Raw genomic sequence first — 23,526 nt, forward strand, 5'->3', positions numbered from 1 at the left:
ATCGCAACATGTTAGCAAAAGCCTTGGAAGGCTGTAATTGACTTTACGACCACAAGAACGCCACACATAGATGCCGCGTCAGACGGGGTGCCAAGGGCCCACCAGTACTCAACTCCAGGACCCCACTTTTCACCTACATGCAAATGTGACATTATCCTCAATCACAAATGTATATAACAATGGACTGGGTAGATTGTTGCATGAATTAGATGCCGCCATTGTCTGTACATAATGATTCAAGTATATAGTGCCAAGTACTGCTCATATAAGAGGGTGATGGCCCACTGGAGGATTCTCCTGTTCTCCTGTAGGCCAGTCCAAGCCTGCTTAGATAGATATAGCGAGAGGTGTAACTGTAATGGGTGGAGGGATTGCAGTCGCACCCTGGCACTGGAGCCTAGAGAGTACCCTTAAGCCCATATGAAAAGACCAATACTATTATAGACCCAGGATAGTTTGGGGCCCAGTTGTACATCTCTCAAAATAATATGGTGAAAACATGTTTTTATTTTGTTTTTAAAAAATGTAGCATTATATTATAACATGTTAAAAAAAACCTTGAACGGCTGAAATTCATTTCACAACCATAAGAAAACTGCACATAGATACATATAGCAAGTACATCTCCCGACAGAGTATGGAAAACAGTAATTTTTTTTCTCTACGTAGTTTGTAATCTCGCGTCACACATTTTGACACATGTTGAGTCAAAAGTAATGGCAAAGGATGGACACATCTGTACGTAACCTTTCCCTGGCTCCCTCTTTTTGTGTAGGGGGTTGGACCAGATGACCCAGGAGGTCCCTTCCAACTCTACCATTCTATGATTCTATGATTCTATGATCTCATGGGGAGCTCTTCATCTCCTCTTTTCCTATACCCAGTTTTGGGCAGCGCTTGGTAAGCTTTATATTTTATCAATGTGTATGATGTTCAATAAAGGATTTATTTTAATGAACTTATTTTTTTATTATTCAGGAGAACTAGATGCAAGCATTTCATTTGTTCTCTTAGATTATGTCTTGATACAGATTGTACAGAATAGAATATGTGCATGGTTTGTCGCTGGCTCTGTGCATATCCTTTTCATCAGTGTCTATAATTATATGCACTGGAGCAGTATATTTTAGTCTGTTAAGTATGTACTGGTCAAGTGGTGGGAAAATTCTGGCCTCTAGAAACAGGAGACATCCAAAGCCACATACTTCATACGAGCACTCGTTCAGTATTTTAAAGGACTGGCATTACATAGAAGAAAATGTATTTTTATCATCATTATATGTGTAACAATATATATTGATACACACTCTGGAGTTCTGTCATGTGAGTCTTTTCGTCATCCTATGTATAAATCCTAGAAGTGGTATTACAAGAATTGTACCAAAACTTTTTTTTTTCTTTTAAAGATATTGTCTATCATGACTCTTCAAATGCACTGAAATTAAGAGTGTTTTAATAGTGTAGTCTAATGGAATAGTTATTTTCATATCAAACAATATATAGGTATGGGCGTCTGCCATCAATATTACTTTCTTATGCCAAATTAGAATCTGTGCCATTGTAAGTGAAAACCATAATTACTTTTGCATTATTCCCAGTGCACAGTAAGAAGTGGGAGACACTAATGTAATCATCCAATGACCTTTAAAAGGGAACTGCTCCAAAATGTTTTTGTTCTTGCTTCATTCCTTGCAACAGACCTGGTTGTGATTATTCCTGCGGATTCCATATGTATTAACATGGTTGGCTTGATCCTGCTCCGATATTATTGCCTGTGTACAACTATTGGCCTGTACTTAAAGGGGTGATCTGGCACCTAAAATGTATTTTCTAACTATCTATCCTTACCCCCTAACCACTTTTGTAATTTTCTTTATTGCACAACACCCTACACTTTTTCCTATCTACTTAATCTCAAAATGTGTTTTTTGTTGTACTTCCTGTGACATTTCATTTGATACAAGACTCAAACATGACATGACAGGATGCTGGGGCTGCATTCACTCTCCGGCGTGTCCTTCACCCCTCCTGGAACAGGACAACATCTGTGGGCAGTGCTGGAGTTACTTAATAGTTTCTTACATCACCAAAGGCATCCTGGGTGATGGATGATGTGGGAGAGGTGAGTGCAGCGCCGGCACTCTGCTTCTATCATTGCCGCTGCCTTAGCTTCTAACTGTGAAAAATGTTGGCAGAGGTCGGTGATAGAAGCAGTGAGTGACACCAGTGCCGCCCCACAGCTTCTACCACCGCCCTCAAATGAATTGTCATTATGGGGCGGTGCTGGTGTCACTCACTGTTTCTATCACCGCCCCCTGAGGATGACTTTTTGAGGGCAGTGATAGAAGCTGTGGGGCAGCACTGATGTCACTCAATGCTTCTATCTCTGCCCACTTACAATGCCTTTTTTTAAAGTAAGAAGCCACGGCGATGGGAGAGAAAGAAGCAAAGTGCCGACGCTGCACAAACAATCTACCACAGCATCCATCACCCAGGATCCAGGACAACTTCAGAGGGCAGCGATGCAAGATAAGTAACTGCAGCGCTGACCTCTGTGACATCCTGTTTCAGCTGGACTCTGTAATGAGTCAATGCAGCCCAAGCATCACGTTTCAGACTCCTCTTAAACAAAGCGTCAAAGGAAGTACAGTAAAAAAAAACATTTAGAGATTAGGAAGATAGGGCCCAGTTTAGAGTGTTACGTAATACAAGAAATTACAAAAGTGGTTAGGATGTAAAGATAGATAGTTAGAAAATGCATTTTAGTTGCCAGACTACCCCTTTAACCCTGTCTCCTGCTGCCGATTGCTAAGCTTGCTGCCTTTTTCCCAACCCAATTCCATTTGTACACATCTCTTACCAAGCCTACTGCCATCAGCCAATCATCTATTGGGGACTATTATTGGTGCCCGAACCAAGGTATTTAACCAATAAAGTCCATACCCCTTTGCTGGAGAGAAAATGAAGAGTGGGTTAACACTTTAGACTTCACAACTTAGCAATAACAATCTCTAGGAACTGTCTTTGCCTGTGCCAACGCAAGGCGTTTTTCTGCACTAGACTGCAGGTCTTGCTTTGTAAAGTTTCTACTTCCCACTTGCAACAAATTTTCTAAAATTAGATTATTTTTTGAAAACTTTTGAACATTTTTGGAACTACCCTTTTAACTTCAACACTATTCTGGTAATAATCAGAATGTAAAAATCTGCATTCTTACACTATGGACCTGTCAGCAGAACTTAGCGTATTGTGCTACTGTATATACCAGAGATTGGCAATATTATATGTACAGTCTCTATCCAATGGCTACTGCTATTTAAAATTCCCCAATTATAACACTATGGAGTGATTATACCACAGTAAAAAGAAAAACAAATTGCTTTTTTAAGAATGTACTTTTTTTTTTTAAAGAAAGGATTATTCTTAATATTATTCATGGAATTAATATTTTTGCAGATCTCATATATAGTATTTAAAGTGGCATCAAGATAAATCTTCTGTTTATTAAAAATACCAAAAAAACAATCAGACGTTCTACAAAATGCGCCCATTTTGCGTGTGGTCACAAATCCGATGCTCCTCAGTTATTATGACTGTCACTTTGTATATTTGTGAATGTTAATAACTGCTGCAATAATATTTCTTATTAATCACTCAATTGTTATCTAAAAATATACACAATATCCCAGTAGAACCCAGCATGGAGCAAAACCCCAGTAACACAAAACACAGAAAGTCCACTAAACTGTTTATTTATCTAGAATTTCAAAGAAAAACTTCCAGCCACATCTGTATAAATACTGGCGGGTGCAGATTCCAGCAGAGGTGATCCCACTGTCACCGACTGGATGTGACTTTTTGTGACTTTGGAATATTTTGGTTGAGATTGTAATTTGCCCATATTTCTTCCATTTACTCTTGTCCATGAGTGAAAGTGACTGAGCGGCAATAGCCGCCGTGTCAGCATCATTCCTGCAAACCTCTGAGGTTAAGGCATCGCTGCCTCCTCCTCCATGTAGGATAAATAAACATTGCACAATATGAGACATTCTGTTTGCTGCATTTTCTTCTATTCATCTGCGGGATACCAATGTTTTTCTTGGCTCATTAGGAGTTTAAACTCTCACTGTCCCTTGAAGTCAAGAAAAGAAGTGTTTCCTCTTGAAAATTGCATCCAATGTTCCTTATTTCATCTGCATCGCATTCTAAATGTCTACTCTTCTCATTAATTATTATTGTTGGACGTTAATAGGTATTACCTCATCCATCAGCATGCTCCATCTAAGGCTAGGGTCACACAAGTGTATATTCTCTCATCCGAGAGAATCGAATAATTATGCAAATTACTCTGATCGGAGTGTGATCTGATTCTCTCCGAGAAGATGGAGAAAAAAATGTCTCCATCTTCTCCATTTTGCCTGTCCATGACATCGGACTGCACTCAGATGTCATGCGAGTGCAGTCCAATGGCTTCCACTGACTTGCATTGCCGAGTGCAATCCGAATATCGGATCAAACTCGGGCATGCAGCGATTTTTTTTTAACCAGACCCACTTGGCCCGAGATATAAATTGGACATGTGCATGGCCTCATAGACTAACTTTGGTCTGAACGTAATTCAATGTTTTGTCTGATCGCACTCAAACCAAATATACGGTCGTCTGCACCTGCCCTAATACTGAGATCTGCAAACAATGGATCTCCATTTACAAAGAAATGACAGCTCCCAGGATGCTTAAACAGCCTCTGGTTGTAGGTTCAGCAGTGCTGGAGAGTCGCAGGTTGCGGACCTGTGTTTTAGTATCTAAATAGTTAAATGGGTTGTCCTGAACCTACACATTGATGACCCATCTGTGGGATAGGTGATCATTATGAAATTGGTGGGGGTTTCGGCACCCACCGATCAGCTGATAACTTCTCCAGCAGAGGCAGGATGTAAGGAATGCATGGAACAGAACACAGCAGCTCCACGCACTGTTTAGTGGCCGCTTCCGAGTACTATGCTTTATCTCCCATGAGACTAATGAAACGAATATCATCGATATCAGAGGGATGACCTGTTTTATGGATAGGTCATCTATTTGTAACTCTGGAACAATCTATTTAGTCTGATGACCCACTCAACTCGCTATAACCATGTAGAATCTTCCCTTGTAGGTCTATTGCAAAAGAAGTGTCCATTAGGATTTACTGTTTCAGTCTTAACCCCTTAGCGTACAATGATGTACCTGGGGTGCATTCCTGGGATCAGAATGAGTTGAAGGGGTGAGCTCACTCCACACATGGTAGATGCCAGCTATGTTACATACTGTCGCTGGCATCTGTATCTAACAACAGCGGCCAAAGAATTCTTTTTACTGAAGAATAACTAAGTAGGAACTATGTACAGCAGATAGTAGGTATACATCTTCATTGATGTTTCTTTAATAACATGGAACATCATCACACACATTTCCTGCTCTTCTGGAGTAACTCTGTCTTTCTCCGTTACTATCTCTTCGTTTTACACAGTCCGGCACACTACTCTGGGAGCTTCCCTCATTCTCAATAACGTCACTACAGTCTAGTAAGCAAGACTCATAGACTCCATTCCATGGCAATGCATCTCTCTTTCTCCACAGGAGTGTGTCTGTCCCAATATGGCGACCACTTAGTAAAGGCGCTCCTTAACTTCAACGTTGTAGAAATTCTCTTCCTTTTGTTCCCCTACACTATAGGCTCCCGTTACCTCTCAGCTCTAAGACTCCACACCGTCTCGTTGGGCTTTCTGCTGAAGGCATCAATTTGTAATCTTTCTTTCTATACTTATCGAATCTCCTGTCTGTAATCCGGCCCCTCACTGTGTCTTTTTTCTCCTTGGAATCTTGCTATCTGTCTCTCAGGTCTCCCTCTTGCCACAGGAACACTCACTTCAAGCTGTTCTTCAACTAGCCAGACCTTAGGTCAGCTACAGCTGCCCTATCTGCCCTTTTATCTGGAGGTTGTCTCCTGCACTCCCATGTAGCACCTCCCATTCTGGGCTGGTCCCCAGTACTATACCACAAATGGCGGCAGGCCACTCGGCTCATGGGACCCATGAGTCGGGGGGAGGCCTGGTGCCAGAACCCCCCATCATCGCACATTCAACTGTTTCGGCATCCTGGATGCCGATACAGTTGGAAGCAATGATGGAGGAGGGAGCATCAGAAGATGGGGTGCATTATACTATATGGAGTACTATGGGGTGCATTATACTATATGAAGGACTATGGGGAGTGCATTATACTATATGAAGGACTATGGGGAGTGCATTATACTATATGGAGGACTATAGGAAGTGTTTTATACTGTATGGAGGACTATGGGTTCCAATATACTATATGGAGCACTATGTATGGGGCCCATTATACAATATGGAAGGCTATGTGGGGGCTATTATAATATTTGGATGGCTATGAGGGGGCCATCATAATGTTTAAAGGCCTATGTGGGAGCCTTTATATTTTATGGAGGGCTATGTAGGCGCCATTATACTGTATGCCAGCAATTATACATTGTGAAGGTTTGTGTGGGGTCCATCATACTGCGTGGGGGTTATTATACTGTTTGAAGGGCTAGTGGTGGGCATTATACAGTGTGGAGAGGTGTGGGGGGCAATACACTGTATGTAGGCCCATTATAACTGTGGGGATCACAGTTGGGTTATTATACTTTGTTGGGGTCACCATTAGTGTTGAGCGATACCTTCCGATATCGGGAAATAACGGATCGGATTGGATCGGACCGATACCCAAAAAGTATCGGATATCGCCGATTCCGATACCGGAACCCAATGCAAGTCAATGGGACAGAAATATTGGAAGAAAAATAAACCCTTTCTTTCCTTGTAGGTTAATTCTACATGAAGGAAAACAACTAAGAATAATGTAGAATGTATTGGGGGAGGTGGGGGAGACAATAAAGGCATAGAGGTTTAGCCCAATCAAATGGAATAGCAGGAATTAATATTTTTTTTAAGACGTTCTGAGTTATGGGAATATTGACTATGTTAAGTTTTTTTATATTTTGGCAGATATTTATGTTTCACTACTTCCATGCTCTTCACCTTCTTTTTAACTTCTCCCACACTTTCTCCTTCATCATCCTCAGCATCAGCATCTTTTTCATCAACATCTTCTTCTTCTTTACCTTCTTCGTATTATTCATTTTTTTTACATTCTTCATATTCTTCTTATTCAACTATTATTCTTCTTCATATTCTACTTCTTCATCTTCTTCATCTTCTTCTTCATCATATTCTTATTTGTGACAGGCATTCCTCTAGTTGTTATCTATAAAAGTTTGAACATTACACCTTTCGTTCTGCCCGTCACAAAAGATTTACAACAGGATTTGCCCGCGTTCAGTTTGGCCTGCAGCAGCAGGTCTTTTCCAGGGGCACCAAGAGGAGGAACGGACTCACCCCCATACACTGCTTAGTCATCTTCTGCTTAGAATTTAGATAATATCTTTTGCTCTGATTTTTAGTCTTGTGCTTAATGTTCTTCCGCTTTTTGTTCTGCAGCTTCTTGTACTTCTGCTTCTTGGTTTTCTGTCTCTTGTTCTTCTGTACCTTAGTGGTTGTCTTCTTGTTCTTTGTCCTCTTGGTCAACTTCTTCAGGGTCATCTTCTTGGTCTTCTTCGGGGTGGTCTTCAGGGTCGTTGTCGTCAGGGTCGTCGTCTTCGGGGTCCTCGTCTTCGGGGTGCTCGTCTTCAGGGTCCTCGTCTTCGGAGTCCTCGTCTTCTTCGGGGTGGTCTTCAGGGTCGTCGTCTTCAGGGTCGTCGTCTTCAGGGTCATTGTCTTCAGGGTCCTCGTCTTCTTCGGGGTGGTCTTCAGGGTCCTCGTCTTCAGGGTCCTCGTTTTCTTCGGGGTGGTCTTCAGGGTCGTCGTCTTCAGGGTCGTCGTCTTCGGGGTCCTCGTCTTCTTCGGGTTGGTCTTCAGGGTCCTCGTCTTCAGGGTCCTCGTCTTCAGGGTCCTAGTCTTCTTTGGGGTGGTCTTCAGGGTCCTCGTCAGGGAGATCCAGAGCGATTACCAAGAACCATTTCAAAAAGCTTGAACTTGGAAATGTAGCAGAAGGTACAAGAAGGCTGAGGAACTGCCGAGAACCAGCTGATGGTACTGGAACCCGGATGGGTTGCAGAAGGTACAAGAGCCAATGGAACTACCGAGGACCAGCTGACGGTACTGGAACTCGGTTACTAAGCAGGAGGTAACTGTGCCAGAAAGCACTACCGAGGACCAGCAGACGTTGGTGGAACTTGGATACCGAGAAGGAGGCACCTAAGCTAAAGGCACTGCCGAGAACCAGCTGACGGTACTGGAACCCGGATGGGTAGCAGAAGGTACAAGAACAAATTGAACTACCGAGGACCAGCTGACGGTACTGGAACCCGGATGAGTAGCAGAAGGTACCCATGTAAAAAAAAGTTGCAAGGCCGCGAACCGGCCGCAGTTACCGAAACCAACAGTCCTACAGGGGGTGCTTGTCTTATTGGCACTATGGAACCAGCCTTCATTGCCAGATCACACAGCCTACATAGGAGTCACCTAAACTGCAGGCACCATAGAGTCGGCTAACCCGACCGCAACACGACAGGACAACGCATTGGAGGCAAAGTGATGTTGACACTACCCGGAAACAGCTGGCGTGCTGGAACCAGGCTGGGCAGGAGGGAGTACCCGTGCCAAAGACACTGCCGAGAACCAGCTGACGGTACTGGAACCCGGATGGGTAGTAGAAGAAACAAGAGCAAATGGAACCACCGAGGACCAGCTGATGGTACTGGAACCCGAATGGGTAGCAGAAAGTACAAGAGCCAATGGAACTACGGAGGACCAACTGACGGCACTGGAACTCGGTTATTAAGCAGGAGGTACCTGTGCCAGAAAGCACTACCATGGACCAGCAGACGTTGGTGGATCTTGGATACCAAGAAGGAGGCACCTAAGCCAAAGGCACTGCCGAGAACCAGCTGACGGTACTGGAACCCGGATGTGTAGCAGAAGGTACCGATGTAAAAAAAAGTTGCAAGGCCGCGAACCATCTGACGGTACTGGAACCCGGATGGGTAGTAGAAGGTACAAGAGCAAATGGAACTACGGAGGACCAGCTGACGGTACTGGAACCCGGATGGGTAGCAGAAGGTACAAGAGCCAATGGAACTACCGAGGACCAGCTGACGGTACTGGAACTCGGTTACTAAGCAGGAGGTAACTGTGCCAGAAAGCACTACCAAGGACCAGCAGACGTTGGTGGAACTTGGATACCGAGAAGGAGGCACCTAAGCCAAAGGCACTGCCGAGAACCAGCTGACTGTATTGGAACCCGGATGAGTAGCAGAAGGTACCCATGTAAAAAAAAGTTGCAAGGCCGCGGGCCAGCCGCAGTTACCGAAACCCACAGTCCTACAGGGGGTTCTTGTCTTATTGCCACTATGGAACCAGCCTTCATTGCCAGATCCCACAGCCCACATAGGAGTCACCTAAACTGCAGGCACCATAGAGTCGGCTAACCCGACCGCAACATGACAGGACAACGCATTGGAGGCAAAGTGACGTTGACACTACCCGGAAACAGCTGGCGTGCTGGAACCATGCTGGGCAGGAGGGAGTACCCGTGCCAAAGACACTGCCGAGAACCAGCTGACGGTACTGGAACCCGGATGGGTAGTAGATGGTACAAGAGCAAATGGAACTACCGAGGACCAGCTGACGGTACTGGAACCCGGATGGGTAGTAGAAGGTACAAGAGCAAATGGAACTACCGAGGACCAGCTGACGGTACTGGAACTCGGTTATTAAGCAGGAGGTACCTGTGCCAGAAAGCACTACCAAGGACCAGCAGACGTTGGTGGAACTTGGATACCGAGAAGGAGGCACCTAAGCCAAAGGCACTGCCGAGAGCCAGCTGACTGTATTGGAACCCGGATGAGTAGCAGAAGGTACCCATGTAAAAAAAAGTTGCAAGGCCGCGAGCCAGCTGCAGTTACCGAAACCCACAGTCCTACAGGGGGTGCTTGTCTTATTGCCACTATGGAACCAGCCTTCATTGACAGATCCCACAGCCCACATAGGAGTCACCTAAACTGCAGGCACCATAGAGTCGGCAAACCCGACCGCAACACGACAGGACAACGCATTGGAGGCAAAGTGACGTTGACACTACCCGGAAACAGCTGGCGTGCTGGAACCAGGCTGGGCAGGAGGGAGTACCCGTGCCAAAGACACTGCCGAGAACCAGCTGACGGTACTGGAACCCGGATGGGTAGTGAATGGTACAAGAGCAAATGGAACTACCGAGGACCAGCTGACGGTACTGGAACCCGGATGGGTAGTAGAAGGTACAAGAGCAAATGGAACTACCGAGGACCAGCTGATGGTACTGGAACCCGGATGGGTAGCAGATGGTACAAGAGCCAATGGAACTACCGAGGACCAGCTGATGGTACTGGAACCCGGATGCGTAGCAGAAGGTACAAGAGCCAATGGATCTACCGAGGACCAGCTGATGGTACTGGAACTCGGTTACTAAGCAGGAGGTACCTGTGCCAGAAAGCACTACCAAGGACCAGCAGACGTTGGTGGAACTTGGATACCGAGGAGGAGGCTCCTAAGCCAAAGGCACTGCCGAGAACCTGCTGAGGGTACTGGAACACGGATGGGTAGCAGAAGGTACAAGAGCCAATGGAACTACCAAGGACAAGCTGACGGTACTGGAACTCGGTTACAAAGCAGGAGGTTCCTGTGCCAGAAAGCACTACCAAGGACCAGCAGACGTTGGTGGAACTTGGATACCGAGAAGGAGGCACCTAAGCCAAAGGCACTGCCGAGAACCAGCTGACGGTACTGGAACCCGGATTGGTAGCAGAAGGTACAAGAGCAAATGGAACTACCGAGGACCAGCTGACGGTACTGGAACCCGGATGCGTAGCAGAAGGTACAAGAGCAAATGGAACTACCGAGGACCAGCTGATGGTACTGGAACTCGGTTACGAAGCAGGAGGTACCTGTGCCAGAAAGCACTACCAAGGACCAGCAGACGTTGGTGGAACTTGGATACCGAGAAGGGGGCACCTAAGCCAAAGGCACTGCCGAGAACCTGCTGATGGTACTGGAACCCGGATGAGTAGCAGAAGGTACCCATGTAAAAAAAAAGTTGCAAGGCCGCGAGCCGGCCGCAGTTACCGAAACCCACAGTCCTACAGGGGGTGCTTGTCTTATTGGCACTATGGAACCAGCCTTCATTGCCAGATCCCGCAGCCCACATAGGAGTCACCTAAACTGCAGGCACCATAGAGTCGGCTAACCCGACCGCAACACGACAGGACAACGCATTGGAGGCTAAGTGACATTGACACTACCCGGAAACAGCTGGCGTGCTGGAACCAGGCTGGGCAGGAGGGAGTACCCATGCCAAAGACACTGCCGAGAACAAGCTGACGGTACTGGAACCCGGATGGGTAGTAGAAGGTACAAGAGCAAATGGAACTACCGAGGACCAGCTGACGGTACTGGAACTCGGATGAGTAGCAGAAGGTACCCAGGTAAAAAAAAGTTGCAAGGCCGCGAGCTGGCCGCAGTTACCGAAACCCACAGTCCTACAGGGGGTGCTTGTCTTATTGGCACTATGGAACCAGCCTTCACTGCCAGATCCCGCAGCCCAAATAGAAGTCACCTAAACTGCAGGCACCATAGAGTCGGCTAACCCGACCGCAACACGACACGACAACGCATTGGAGGCAAAGTGACGTTGACACTACCCGGAAACAGCTGGCGTGCTGGAACCAGGCTGGGCAGGAGGGAGTACCCGTGCCAAAGACACTGCCGAGAACCAGCTGACGGTACTGGAACCAGGATGGGTAGTAGAAGGTACAAGAGCAAATGGAACTACCGAGGACCAGCTGACGGTACTGGAACCCGGATGGGTAGCGGAAGGTACAAGAGACAATGGAACTACCGAGGACCAGCAGATGGTACTGGAATCCGGATGGGTAGCAGAAGGTACAAGAGCCAATGGAACTACCAAGGACAAGCTGACGGTACTGGAACTCGGTTACTAAGCAGGAGGTACCTGTGCCAGAAAGCACTACCAAGGACCAGCAGACATTGGTGGAACTTGGATACCGAGAAGGAGGCACCTAAGCCAAAGGCACTGCCGAGAACCAGCTGACAATACTGGAACCCGGATTGGTAGCAGAAGGCACAGGAGCAAATGGAACTACCAAGGACCAGCTGACAGTACTGGAACCCGGATGCGTAGCAGAAAGTACAAGAACCAATGGAACTACCGAGGACCAGCTGTTATGCACACGCCCGGGCTAAGCGGCGTGTGCGTGGGATTGGTAGTGATTCCACTGGACCGTGCCGGAGAGTGAATGCCTGGAGGGGCGTGACTAAGTATTCACCCGATCCGACCAGGGTCGCACGATGGCATACGACGCCAGTGCACCAAGGAGGAACCGAGCAGAGGGACCAGGTGCTACTCCAGGACAGACCCCGGACACGGCTGTTGACCCACACAGGGGAATACAGGAACAGGCTGGTAGGCTGGCACACAGACTGGAGGGTATAGGCAGGCACGACTGGTATGCAGGCAGGCGGGTATGCAGGCAGGGGGGTAAAGGCAAGCACAGCTAGAGTGCAGACAGGGAGGCATTAGCAGGTAGGAACACAGGCGGGATAGGACCCAGTACACACCGGGACTCAGGAACAATACAGGCAGAGGGTTACAGGCAAGCACAGCTAGAGTGCAGACAAGGCTGAGCAGGGAGGACAGGGCTCTGTTCACACAGAACAGACAGGAAGGGAAAGACAGAGCCAGATACTCACACAGTACTTGCAGAGACAACAAGCAGGAGTTAGGTACGAGTTCAGACTCTGCAGAAAAAGGAAGGGAACGGACATAGAGGTAAAACAGGTAAAGGACAGGAGAGAGTTCAGACTGGAACTGAGTGTACGGAGGAGACCGACACTGCAGAGGGATACAGGAGCGGGTCTGGGAATACGGCCCCCAGAGAGGCGGAACGAACAGGCAAGGAGCGTGTTCAGACAGGACAGACCAGACGCAGGAGCGGGTCTAGGAAATCGGCCACTAGAAGGCGAGAGGAACAGGCTAGGAGCGTGTTCAGACAGGACAGACAAGAGAGCACAGAAAGGACTCAGTTCAGACACGGGAGCTGATACCGCAAAGCAGGAGACATACAGGACTCAGTTCAGACACGGGAGCTGATACCGCAAAGCAGGAGACATACAGGACACAGTTCAGACACGGGAGCTGATACCGCAAAGCAGGAGACATACAGGACTCAGTTCAGACACGGGAACTGATACAAAAAGCAGGAGACAAGAGACGGGACCTGGCACCTTCAGAGTGCAAGCACACACTGAAGGAAACACTATGCTCAGGCAGGGATAGAAGGAAGCTGCTGAGCTATATACCAAGTGACAGACAGCAATAGGCTGAGGACGCACAAGGGGTGTGACCCACAGCAGGTACAAAAGGCAGGAAGTGATCGGGCGCCGCCCTTAAGCAGCAGAAACAGACACAAACAGACAGCATGGAGGGAAGCCAGAGAGACATTCTGGACAGGAGATCAAGTGCGCCCTCTTGCACAGTGGGAGATGGACCACCATGCAAGGACGCCGCCAGGTATGTTACAGTACCTCCCCCCTTACGCCCCCTCTTCTTCAGGCCTGCCAGAATCTTCCGCAGGGAATTCGAGGGCCAGTCGTTCACTGGGTTGGAGGGGGACAGAGACTTAAGGGTAATCTCTTCTTCGAGGTACATCTTGTCAAGCTCACAGGAAGAAATAGACGGGTTATCAGGTACATAATGAGGAAAAGTCACTGTCTCTTTGTTATCTGGTGGTATCCCGGAGGATTCAGGAAACAACTGGAGGTCCTCCGCCGGGTCAGAAGAGTGCAGAGGCTCAGAGAAAACAACTGCTTCAGAGTACACTAGGTCGGACTCACTGGAGGAAGCAGGCGAGGTATCAGGTACCGAGTATAGGAAAGTCTCTGTCCATTCACCACCAGGTGGCACCCCGAAGGGTTCTGGAGACAGCTGGCGGTCCTCCACCTGGTCAGAGGGGTGTAGAGACTCACGGGTAACCTCTGCTTCAGAGTACACTAGGTCGGACTCACTGGACGAAGCAAGCGAGGTATCAGATCCAGGATATAGGAAAGTCTCTGTCCATTCACCACCAGGTGGCACCCCGAAGGATTCTGAACACAACTGGAGGTCCTCCGCCTGGTCGGAGGGGTGTAGAGACTCAGGAGTAACCTCTGCTTCGGAGTACACTAAGTTGGACTCACTGGACGAAGCGAGCGAGGTATCAGGTACAGAGTATAGGAGAGTCTCTGTCCTTTCGCTACCAGGTAGCACCCCGAAGGGTTCAGGAGACAACTGGAGATCCTCCGCCTGTTCAGAGGGGTGTAGAGACTCGGAGGTAACTACCACTTTGGGGTACCCATTGTCAGGCTCACAGGACGAAGCGGACAAAGTATTGAGTACCGGGTGTAGAGAAGTCTCTCTCCATTTGTCATCGAGTGGTATCCCGGAGGGTTCAGGAGGCAACAGGGGATCCTCCGCCAGGTAGTAGAGGTGCACAGACTCTGAGGTAACCACAGCTTTGGAGCATCCTTGGAAATGCACACCGGTTAAAGAGAAAGAAGCATCTGATGCCGGGTGCAGGAAGTTCTCCTGTGTGGAGTCTGGATGGGCAGAAGTCTCTTCGGCCAGGAGAACTGGTGCACTACCCACGCACATTACCCATTGGGGTTTCTCCGGGATACAGGGAGATGAAGCTTCAGTAAGGACTTCAAGGTTGGGGTCAGGAGGTCTCAGGGAGGACAGACCCTGGCGTGACGGCTTGCCTCTAAGTCTAGCACGTCTGGACTGCCTCTTGAGGTTGAGAGAAGTATTCCGGAAAGCGTAGTCACCCTGTGAGGATTCTGGGTGGGCAGTAGTCTCATTGGGCTGGAGGACTATTGCGCTACCCACACACATTACCCGTCGGGGCTGCTCCGGGATATTGGGAAGTGAAGCTTCAGCAGGGGCTTCAGAGTTAGGGTCCTCGAAGACCATACGAAAGGCCACCAGGAAGGCCTGCAGGTCAAGGATGACAGGATCCCATGCTTCCCATAGGGGGGTGACCCATTTCAAGGCATCACCCGCTAGGTAGTCAATCATAAAGGCCACTTTAGCCCAATCGGAAGGAAAATAGAGAGGGTAGGCCTTAAAGTGTAGCATGCATTGCTCCACAAATGCACGACACTGTCTTGGATCCCCATAGTAACGTGGCGGATCCGCAGGAACGAGAGCTAATAGATCCATCTGGACGGGTGCGTAATTCGCCTGGAACTCAGCTAAAGGGGGAAAAAAAATTTATTTATTTTATTTTAATGCATGTATTCGCTGGAAAAACTTCTCAAAGAGCGAAGGCCGTGGGGCTCAACGGGAACCATGGCCTGAGCATGCTGTTATGCACACGCCCGGGCTAAGCGGCGTGTGCGTGGGATTGGTAGTGATTCCACTGGACCGTGCCGGAGAGTGAATGCCTGGAGGGGCGTGACTAAGTATTCACCCGATCCGACCAGGGTCGCACGACGGCATACGACGCCAGTGCACCAAGGAGGAACCGAGCAGAGGGACCAGGTGCTACTCCAGGACAGACCCCGGACACGGCTGTTGACCCACACAGGGGAATACAGGAACAGGCTGGTAGGCTGGCACACAGACTGGAGGGTATAGGCAGGCACGACTGGTATGCAGGCAGGCGGGTATGCAGGCAGGGGGGTAAAGGCAAGCACAGCTAGAGTGCAGACAGGGAGGCATTAGCAGGTAGGAACACAGGCGGGATAGGACCCAGTACACACCGGGACTCAGGAACAATACAGGCAGAGGGTTACAGGCAAGCACAGCTAGAGTGCAGACAAGGCTGAGCAGGGAGGACAGGGCTCTGTTCACACAGAACAGACAGGAAGGGAAAGACAGAGCCAGATACTCACACAGTACTTGCAGAGACAACAAGCAGGAGTTAGGTACGAGTTCAGACTCTGCAGAAAAAGGAAGGGAACGGACATAGAGGTAAAACAGGTAAAGGACAGGAGAGAGTTCAGACTGGAACTGAGTGTACGGAGGAGACCGACACTGCAGAGGGATACAGGAGCGGGTCTGGGAATACGGCCCCCAGAGAGGCGGAACGAACAGGCAAGGAGCGTGTTCAGACAGGACAGACCAGACGCAGGAGCGGGTCTAGGAAATCGGCCACTAGAAGGCGAGAGGAACAGGCTAGGAGCGTGTTCAGACAGGACAGACAAGAGAGCACAGAAAGGACTCAGTTCAGACACGGGAGCTGATACCGCAAAGCAGGAGACATACAGGACTCAGTTCAGACACGGGAGCTGATACCGCAAAGCAGGAGACATACAGGACACAGTTCAGACACGGGAGCTGATACTGCAAAGCAGGAGACATACAGGACTCAGTTCAGACACGGGAACTGATACAAAAAGCAGGAGACAAGAGACGGGACCTGGCACCTTCAGAGTGCAAGCACACACTGAAGGAAACACTATGCTCAGGCAGGGATAGAAGGAAGCTGCTGAGCTATATACCAAGTGACAGACAGCAATAGGCTGAGGACGCACAAGGGGTGTGACCCACAGCAGGTACAAAAGGCAGGAAGTGATCGGGCGCCGCCCTTAAGCAGCAGAAACAGACACAAACAGACAGCATGGAGGGAAGCCAGAGAGACATTCTGGACAGGAGATCAAGTGCGCCCTCTTGCACAGTGGGAGATGGACCACCATGCAAGGACGCCGCCAGGTATGTTACACCAGCTGATGGTACTGGAACTCGGTTACGAAGCAGGAGGTACCTGTGCCAGAAAACACTACCAAGGACCAGCAGACTTTGGTGGAACTTGGATACCGAGAAGGAGGCACCTAAGCCAAAGGCACTGCCGAGAACCTGCTGATGGTAGTGGAACCCGGATGGGTAGTAGAAGGTACAAGAGCAAATGGAACTACCGAGGACCAGCTGACGGTACTGGAACCCGGATGAGTAGCAGAAGGTACCCATGTAAAAAAACGTTGCAAGGCCGCGAGCCGGCCGCAGTTACCGAAACCCACAGTCCTACAGGGGGTGCTTGTCTTATTGGCACTATGGAACCAGCCTTCATTGCCAGATCCCGCAGCCCACATAGGAGTCACCTAAACTGCAGGCACCATAGAGTCGGCTAACTCGACCGCAACACAACAGGACAATGCATTGGAGGCAAAGTGACGTTGACACTACCCGGAAACAGCTGACGTGATGGAACCAGGCTGGGCAGGAGGGAGTACCCGTGCCAAAGACACTGCTGGGAAACAGCTGGCGGTGCTTGAACCCAGGGTAAATACTAAAAACAGAGAGTAGCCAGAGGCCTAATTGGAGCAAGTTTAAAATCAGTAGTAGTGTGAATGTGGACAGATCAGGAGAAGCCCTAACCCTAACACAACCCTAACAGTAGCACAACCCTAACCGTAGCACAACCCTAACCGTAGCACAACCCTAACCCTAGCACAACCTTAACCCTAGCACAACCCTAACCTGAGAGTTTATTTTTTACGCCGTTCCTCATGGGGTATAAGTGATTAGACGACCTTATTCTTCGGGTCGGTGAGACTACAGCGATACCAGAATCATATGGGGTTTTTATGACTGACAGCTGTCACACACTAAAAGACGCATTTTTTGTAAAATCTAGTTTTTGCATCGCCATATTTTGAGAGCTATAATTTTTCCAGATTTTGGCAGACAGTCATTTGACGGCTTGTTTTTTGCGGGATGAGTTGACATTGTTATTGGTGCCATTTTCAGGCACGTGACATTTTTTAATCGCTTTCTATTCCAATTTTTGGGAGGCAGAATAAACAAAAACCAACAATTCAGGAATTGTTTTTTTTTGTTTGTTTTTTATTCTGTTCCGCGTGTGTTAAAATTGATAAGGCTGCTTTATTCTTCGGGTCAGTACGTTTACAGCGGTACCACATTTATATCGTATTTCTATGTTTTGCACTTTTACATAATAAAAGCAATTTTATAGAAAAAATAATTTTTTAGCATAGCTTTATTCTGAGAGCTATAACTTTTTTATTTTTCGGCTGATGGAGCTGTATGGTGGCTTGTTTTTTGCGGGACGAGATGTCCTTTTCAGCGGTAACATTTTTATTTATATTTGTCTTTTTGATCGCGTCTTATTCCATTTTTTGTTTGGTGATATGGTGATAAAGCATTGTTTTTTGCTTCGTTTTTTATTTATTTTTTTTACCGTGTTCACTGAAGGGGTTAACTAGTGGGAAATTTTTATAGGTCAGGTTGTTCCGAACGCGACGATACCAAATATGTGTACTTTTATTGTTTTTTTGTTTTTTTTATAATAATATTTATTGATGGGTACATTATATTTTTATTTTTGGTGGATTATTTTTTTTATTTTTTTTTTATATTTTTACAATTTTTTTTTTTATTTTTTTTCACTTTCTGATAGGTTTTATACTTTATTACTTTGTCCCACTATGGGACTTTCACTTTTTTTTCTCTGATCGCCTGCATGGCACAGGAATGCAGCACCATCCCTGTGTCATGCAGGCTGTCAGCGCTGGACAGGGAGAAGATTGTTTGGAGATGCACTGCGCATGTCCAAAAAATCTTCCTGCTGTCTGGTGACCCGGATGTTGTCATGACGACATCGGGTCGTCATGCAAACATCCTGGAAGCCACGGTAGACAGTGCTGGAAGCCAGAAGAGGAGGTGAGTATCTGCGATCACCTCCCCTTGCCACCGCAATGCTGCAATCGACTTCGATCGCAGCATCGCGGGGGTTAATGTGCAGGGAGCGGTGCGTGACCGCTCCCTGCACATAGTACCGGGTGTCAGCTGTGACAATCAGCTGACACCCAGCGGCGATCGCGCCCGCACAGCCTGTGTGCGCGCGCGATCGCCATGACGTACTAATACGAGTCTGACTCTTAAGTTCCAGGGCACAGACGCGTATTAGTACGTCTAATGTTGTTAAGGGGTTAAAATCTGTTGTAGTGTGAATGTGGACAGAGCAGGAGAAATTGCCATACGCACAGTAGGGGAATAGCTGACGTTACTGAACCCCAATAACACGGCAGCAAGTGTTGACTGTGCAGACAGCACTTCCGAGCGCCAACTGGCGGTGTTGGAGCTCAGGGATAATACTGAAAACAGAGGAGCCAGAGGTGTAATTGGAGCAAGTTTTAAATCTGTAGTAGTGTGAATGTGGACAGAGCAGGAGAATTTGCCGGACACACAGCAGGGGAACAGCTGACGTTACTGAACAACAATAACACGGCAGCAAGTGTTGACTGTGCAGACGGCACTTCTGAGCGCCAACTGGCGGTGTTGGAGCTCAGGGATAATACTGAAAACAGAGGAGCCAGAGGCGTAATTGGAGCAACTTTAAAATCTGTAATAGTGTGAATGTGGACAGAGCAGGAGAAATTGCCGTACGCACAGCAGGGGAACAGCTGACGTTACTGAACCCCAATTACACGGCAGCAAGTGTTGACTGTGCAGACAGCACTTCTGAGCGCCAACTGGCGGTGTTGGAGCTCAGGGATAATACTGAAAACAGAGGAGCCAGAGGTGTAATTGGAGCAAGTTTTAAATCTGTAGCAGTGTGAATGTGGACAGAGCAGGAGAAATTGCCGTACGCACAGCAGGGGAACAGCTGACGTTACTGAACCCCAATAACTTGGCAGCAAGTGTTGACTGTGCAGACAGCACTTCTGAGCGCCAACTGGCGGTGTTGGAGCTCAGGGATAATACTGAAAACAGAGGAGCCAGAGGTGTAATTGGAGCAAGTTTTAAATCTGTAGTAGTGTGAATGTGGACAGAGGAGGAGAATTTGCCGTCCACACAGCAGGGGAACAGCTGACGTTACTGAACCCCAATAACACGGCAGCAAGTGTTGACTGTGCAGACGGCACTTCTGAGCAGCAACTAGCGGTGTTGGAGCCCAGGGTAAATACTAAAAACAGAGGAGCCAGAGGTGTAATTGGAGCAAGTTTTAAATCTGTAGTACAGTGGATGTGGACAGAGCAGGAGAATTTGCCGGACACACAGCTGGGAATTAGCTGACGTTACTGAACCCCAATAACACTGGAGCAAGCGTGGACTCTGCAGACGGCACTTCTGAGCAGCAACTAGCGGTGTAGGAGCCCAGGGTAAATACTAAAAACTGAGGAGCCAGAGGTGTAATTGGAGCAAGTTTTAAATCTGTAGTACAGTGGATGTGGACAGAGCAGGAGAATTTGCCAGGCACACAGCTGGGGATCAGCTGACGTTACTGAACCCCAATAACACTGGAGCAAGCGTTGACTGTGCAGACGGCACTTCTGAGCAGCAACTAGCAGTGTTGGAGCCCAGGGTAAATACTAAAAACAGAGGAGCCAGAGTTGTAATTGGAGCAAGTTTTAAATCTGTAGTACAGTGGATGTGGACAGAGCAGGAGAATTTGCTGGACACACAGCTGGGGATCAGCTGACGTTACTGAACCCCAATAACACTGGAGCAAGCGTTGACTGTGCAGACTGCACTTCTGAGCAGCAACTAGCGGTGTTGGAGCCCAGGGTAAATACTAAAAACAGAGGAGCCAGAGGTGTAATTGGAGCAAGTTTTAAATATGTAGTACAGTGGATGTGGACAGAGCAGGAGAATTTGCCGGACACACAGCTGAGGATCAGCTGACGTTACTGAACCCCAATAACATGGCAGCAAGCATTGACTGTGCAGACGGCACTTCTGCAGCGCTGATTCAGAGGAACTGGAGTATGAGGAGGAGTCAATGTGTACAGACTGGATTCCTGCAATCCTTGGAGTTGGCAGAACACGTACAGCGCCACTCTCAAGATCTGTACCCGGCTCCACAACATTTACCCAATGGGCAGTGAGGGAAAGGTATCGTCCCTGTCCATGCTTACTGGTCCACGCATCGGGGGTCAGGTGGGCCTTGCTACTGACGGCGTTTTGTGGTATGTTTAATTTTTCCCTCCACATGCTGTTGCAGGGCAGGGACGGCTTGCCTGCTGAAATAAAAGTGGCTGGGCACGTTGTATTGTGGGACTGCCAATGCCATAAAGTTACGGAAGGTGTCAGTCTCCACCAGCCTGAATGATAGCATTTCAAGGGCCAGTAGTTTAGCAATGCCAGCATTCAGAGCCTGTGCTCGGGGGTGGTTTGCCGAGTATGGGCACCTTTTCTCCCATGCCTGTGCTAACGATGGCTGTAGACTGGCCTGGGAGTGTGAGGATGACAGAGAAAGTGGTGCTGTGGGTGGAATTACACTGTGTCTCTGTACAACAGTGCCAGAGATTCTTCCATGGCAATCCTGTGAGGAAGCCGAATCAGCTGTGTGTGAGCTGGAGGAAGAGGCTACAACACGAGCTGAAGAGGTGGTAGGTGGTGCTGTAGGTTGGCCTAGGTCTTCAGTGTGTTTTTGTAACTCCACCACGTGCTTGGTCCACACATGTTTCCACATATTTGTGGTATTGAGGTTGCTGACACTTTTCCCTCTTTTCTTTTCACCTTCTGATTACACAGCTTGCATTTGACAAAGCAAATGTCATCTGCAACTGTGTCAAAAAAGGACCAGGCACGGCAAGTCTTGGTAGCGCCCACTTTGGATTTTGGAAGAGCCATGCTCCTAATGGGTGCCGAAGTGGAGGCTACAGGCAACCAAGTCTGCCCCCTCCCTCTCCCTCCTTTTTGGGCCGTTCGGGGAATCTCTTCCTCAGAGCTGCTCCCACCACCTTCCTGTCCCTCACGCCATGATGGGTCAAGGACCTCATCATCCACACCACCCTCTTCAAACAACTGCTTCTCCTGGGTAGTCTCGACAGCACAGTACGCACCAGAAAGTGGCACCTGAGTCTCATCCTCAGATGCGTACTGAGGTGTGCTGCTGACCATAGGCACTGGCCCACCCGCCTCTTCAGATTCAGAGAGACAAAACGGTTGCGCATCACTGCATACTACCTCTTCTTCAAATTCTCAAATTCTGCTTGGCTGGCCCCCTCTTTCCAAGCCAAGAGATTCAGAGAACAGAAGTAGAGATAGCTCCTGTCCAGGGCTCTCTGACTGCCTGGGCAATTTGACAGGTGGTGAAGAGACAGATGGGTGCTCTTCAGTGCTCAGGACCTGAGAGGATCTGGAACTAATTGAAGTCGATGCGTTAGCTGCCATCCATCCGACAACGGCTTCAACTTGGTCCTCCCGCAGCAGTGGGGTACGGCTAGCTCCTACAAAGCTGCGCATAAAGGACTGTTCCCTGGTAAAACTGGGGGATGCTGAGTCACTGGTGCCCGCAGCAGGCACAGAATCCCCACGTCCTCTCCCTGCAGGCACAGAATCCTCACGTCCTCTCCCTGCAGAAACTCGACACCCACAACCACATGCCTTACTCCCTGCCTTCTTCATCTTGGTAGACTGATAAAGATAGGCAGAAAAGTACTAAGGGCTTAGTGTGCTTATTCCTGAACAGCTGCTAACAGGTATAAGAAACACTAATTTTATAAAGTGTGGACTAGACTTTAATATGAACTAATGTGACCTACACAACTGTAAAGTGGAGTGTTTGGTGAACTTTATTTAGGTTTTTTCTTGTCACAAAAAGACACTGGATGTGCCCAAAGATGTAATACCGATAGTATCACAAACTTTTTGTAGCTATTACAATGTAGGAAGGTAACCTACAATGCAATAGATGAGGCTACAAAAAATAGGCTAATATTAATCTGGCTGGGGCTGCAGGGCCCAATGCTGCCGAAAGGCTCCTCTATCTACTCCTATATAGTGTGTTTGGAACCAATGTAGCTGAATACGGATGGAACCACCACACTAATAGGAGAAATCAGGAAAAATGATCAGTTAGCAAAAAAGGACAATGTATGAGGCAGTGACGCAAGCTGAGCGCACTACAACCAGACGGGGTTGAAGCACACACTACATGGTGAGCTGCACTCACACACAGAGACCTTGAAGACAGCGGTGAACAGTACAGATGCAGAGCACTGTGCACTAGCGCTGCAAGACCAAAAAAATTTCTCTATCTACTCCTATATAGTGTGTTTGGAACCAATTTAGCTGAATACGGATGGAACCACCACACTAATAGGAGAAACCAGGAAAAATTATCAATTAGCAAAAAAAGACAATGTATGAGGCCGTGACGCACGCTGAGCGCACTACAACCAGACTTGGCTGAAGCACACACTACAGCGTGAGCTGCACTCACACACCAGACCTTGCAGACAGCGGTGAACAGCACAGAGAACTGTGCACTAGCGCTGCAAGGCACAGCGATTTATAAAGTAGCTTGGGTAAAGCAGAATAGACCAAATAGGTAGCTAAAACTGTCCCTCAGAACAACAGCGTCCTATCCTTAACTGAATTCACTGCAGAGTGAGCTCAAAATGGCGGCGGCGGCTTTTATAGT

Source organism: Phyllobates terribilis, unplaced genomic scaffold (genome assembly GCF_046119375.1).
Source record: "Phyllobates terribilis strain yellow unplaced genomic scaffold, ASM4611937v1 Scaffold_7__3_contigs__length_470593459, whole genome shotgun sequence".
In the NCBI taxonomy this organism is placed as follows: domain Eukaryota; kingdom Metazoa; phylum Chordata; class Amphibia; order Anura; family Dendrobatidae; genus Phyllobates; species Phyllobates terribilis.